At 36.3% G+C, this 3,836-nt stretch overlaps 1 protein-coding gene across 2 annotated transcripts in view; it reads left to right on the top strand.

Moving 5' to 3' along the window:
- The first annotated feature begins 614 nt into the window (after positions 1-614).
- LOC144957825 (thyrotropin-releasing hormone receptor-like) overlaps positions 615-3,836 on the top strand; it is a 54,989-nt gene continuing 51,767 nt past the window's right edge. The window contains exons 1-2 of one of the 2 annotated variants that reach the window (XM_078889283.1): positions 615-725; positions 1,107-1,479. The gene's annotated coding sequence lies outside the window, so the exon portion shown is untranslated. Of the gene's footprint in view, positions 1,480-3,836 lie in introns of both variants that reach the window. The other variant, XM_078889282.1, reaches the window with a different exon arrangement.

Below are 3,836 nucleotides of genomic sequence, written 5' to 3'. Positions count from 1 at the left end.
TAAACTGTATTAACCAGACTATAAAAGTTCATGGTTACATAGAGTTTGTAGATAGAATGCGCTAGGCCAAGGAGTTCACGACATTGCCATCCGGAAGTATAACGGACCAACACACAAACTCTGTGTAACCATGAACTTTTATAGTCTGGTTAATACAGTTTAGTGAGAACAACTCACAAACGCGGATGGCAAAAACAATAACAAAGGCCTGAGTGACGTCATCTTCATACTATCTATAGATAGTTATTTCTGAGTTGACGTCACCAAGGTCTTTGTTATTGTTTTTTGCCATCCGCGTTTATGAGTTATTCTCACTAATCTGTATTAACCTGCCTATAAATGTCCATGGTTGCACACAGTTTTGTGTGTTGGTCCGTTATACTTCCGGGTGGCAATGTTGTGAGCTTCTTAGCCAAGTGGATACTACAGTCTATATTATGTTAACCTTTTTCAAGTAAAATTCTTTTTTTTTTCTTTTTTTCTTTTTAAATAATCTGGTTCACTTCGACTTAACACTAGATTAACACGGTAGGTCACATTTACATATTATAACAATCTGGCCGCGACTAGCAGCATGGCATGGCAACATCCACCGCTAACCTCCCGCCCTCTACATAATTATTATAAGCACTCCCTTTTCTGCTCAAACAGGCAGGCAGGACATGTGCGTTAAAATAGAGAACGGTGCATGAACAGCAGCCGCTCACACCAACAGCTCACACCAGGTGAATCCCGTGTCTTGATTGAATACCGACTGTAAACATTAACAGGACTTAACATACCACCTCATCTTCAAAACGCTAGCACCTGTGGAAAGAGGGGAGAAGGAAGAGTAGAAGTAGAAGAAGAAGGAACTATTTAACGCATTTTTTGTAGCAATATTTTCTAAGTTACAAGGATATTATTATTATTATTATTATTATTATTATTATTATTATTATTATTATTATTATTATTATTATTATTATAATACCTACGCGTTTTATCGCTGAACTCAATAAGCTACTCGGAACTAGATACGGAATTTTAACGAATTTTCTTATCATAAAAAAAATACATAAATTTGTGATTAATGTGTTTTATCTATCCTTTGTAACCGGATTCAGAGTGATTAAGTGATATTCCTATATATACCTATATTGTGAAAGAGAATTTTAACATAGAATCGAAACAGATTCAATTCGGGAAGCGAGTGGATTAAAAATACCCAATTAGACAAACGAATTAATTATTGGATTAATGAATAAGTAAAAAATAAAGAAGTAAATAAATAGTATAAGAATGCAGAGAGCAGAATTTTTTTTGTTTTGATTTGTGACTGTGAGCAGATTCTACAGTAAAACAGTGTCAGCTTGAATTTCGTGTTCTTCATTATACCTACTTTACAACAGGAGTTTTCAGTTTAAAAATCTTTGATTACCAAAGAAAAAAAAAAAGAAAAAAAAGAACTGATTTATTTTCACTCAATCGATCAAAAGGGTAAGTAACTTAATGTATAAATATATATGTATATGTTTTTGAGATATGTATGTTAATGAGCCATATTCATAACACTTTTCTAACAAGTGAACAACGTGTACACATTTTCAGGTCTGATAACCGAACGGAATGATTGGCTTGATTTAATCTATTGTTGTGATTGTATTAATGGAGAATATTTATTGGCGTTGGCTTGAGGGTAGGCTACTTCCATTACAACAACGAGCCCATAACAATAATTCGGGTTATCAGACCTGCTAATAAGTATACGTCAGTAACACCTCAAAACACGATAATGCTGTGGAGATTTAAAAGTAGACATTCAGAGCCATTAGGCCCGTGAAGCCGGAGTTTTCCCCGGTTTCTATAGCTTTATATATACAATAATAATAATTGCTTCCTATCCTCTGGATAGCACGCCAGTCAATCGCAAAGTACTTTCCGCCAGATCTAACAGACCCAACTATCCGTTCACTGCTGGGTGGACAAGGGCGGTTGAGGGCCGGTCAGAAATAAAAATCTCGGCTGCATCCGGGATCGATCCTGGTTGCTTTGTGTGTGAAGCGAGTGCTCTACCCAGTGAGCTATTGGGACTCCCATCGTGTTGGTTCAGATGTTAACATTCAGGTAAGTTTTTAAAGTTATATTGAGGAGAATGGGTATAATTTCGATAAATTGAAAAAAAAAAACAAAAAACAACAAACAAACAAACAAACAAACAAACAAACAAAAAAAACAAAACAAAACAAAACAAAAAACCCACAAAACTAATAAACAAAATAATGAATAAATAGGCAAAAATAAAATCATAAAATAAATTAAAAATAAATGATAAAAGAACAACAACAAAAGAAACAAAACAAAAACAAACTTTAAAAATTGTAATACTGTAACTAAAAAAAAAATAAATTTTTAATTCGCATTTCGAGTAAAATTAAACTTCCAAACACCCTATAATTTAGGCATCTGCATCAGCCCGACGTAGATAATACCGTGTCTGGGCGATGGGTATCTTTATTATTCTGGTATAATGTGTGGCTTTTGGTATGGAGGAGGAGGGGGGGGGGAGGCTGGGGGGGGGGGGGGGGGGTAGGGGGTCCCCGATAGATTAGTTGGTAGAGCACTCGCTTCACTCGCAAAGGGAACGAGATATCAATCAAGGGTGAAGTCGTCGAGATTTTTTTCCCGACCCCCCCCCCCCCCCCCCCCCCCTTGTCTACCCTCCCCTGCCCACCCAGCAGTGATTGGGTAGCTGGATCTGTTAGATTTGTCGGAAAGCACGACTTTGCGATAGACCAGCATCTTATCCAAAGGGTATTAATAATAATAATAATAATAATAATAATAATAATAATAATAATAATAATAATAATAATAATAATAATAATAATAATAATAATAATAATAATAATAATAATAATAACAATAATACTTTATTGCATCCCAAAAAGGAAATTTTTTGTACAGACGTGTTATAATTTACACAATAAGATAAAATACAATGGAAATAGGATGTATATATATAAAAAAAGGAGCAGCTCTATAACCAGAGCTGCGCTTTAGAATATGAATAGGAACAATATATACTTCACTTCCATTTTGAATAAAAATTAGGCGTACATTCCGACGATTGAATGATAAATGAATAAAAATATGTGTATAGCAAGTGATTGGTATTATCCGTTTCACGATATAATAGAAACCGGGATAAATTCCCGCTCCATGGGCCTAATGGTGGCTCCGAAGTCTGATTTTTGTGGTCTGGTGGTTGGGCACAGAACCCGGTTTGCGATGACTGAAGGCTGAAGGGTCGTGTTTTCCTGTCTGTGGCCGAAGGAAATAATAATAAAGTCCTTTGAAAAGGCTCTCTCTACTTACATTTTCTCTCCTAAATTCGGATGGATATCGCTATAGATAGTTCGAAGATGACGTCACTCAAGCCTTTGTTATTGTATTTTGCCATCCGCGTTTATGAGTGATTCTCACTAAACTGTATTAGCCCGACTATAAAAGTTCATGGTTACACAGAGTTTTGTGTGTTGGTCCGTTATACTTCCGGATGGCAATGTTATGAGCTTCTTAGCCAAGCGCATACTATCTATATAGGATCTCACGATCACGTAAAATGTTTCCTGTTCTCTCTACTTGATACTCTCTCTCTCTCACTCTCTCTCTCTCCCTCTCTCTCTCTCTCACGCACACACACACACACACACACACACACACACACTCAAACACTCTCTAATCTCCTCTATCTTATCTCCCCCACTCTCTATTTCCTTTTCTCTAGCTTTCTCCATCCTCTCTTTTTTTTTTAACATCCGGTTCGCGCTTGGCGCTTCTTCCTTTCTCGCCCT

This window comes from Berghia stephanieae, chromosome 12, assembly GCF_034508935.2.
Source record: "Berghia stephanieae isolate SIO BIC M18660-M18661 chromosome 12, UCSD_Bste_1.3, whole genome shotgun sequence".
Classification (NCBI taxonomy): domain Eukaryota; kingdom Metazoa; phylum Mollusca; class Gastropoda; order Nudibranchia; family Aeolidiidae; genus Berghia; species Berghia stephanieae.
This window is presented reverse-complemented; position numbering and strand designations above follow the sequence as displayed.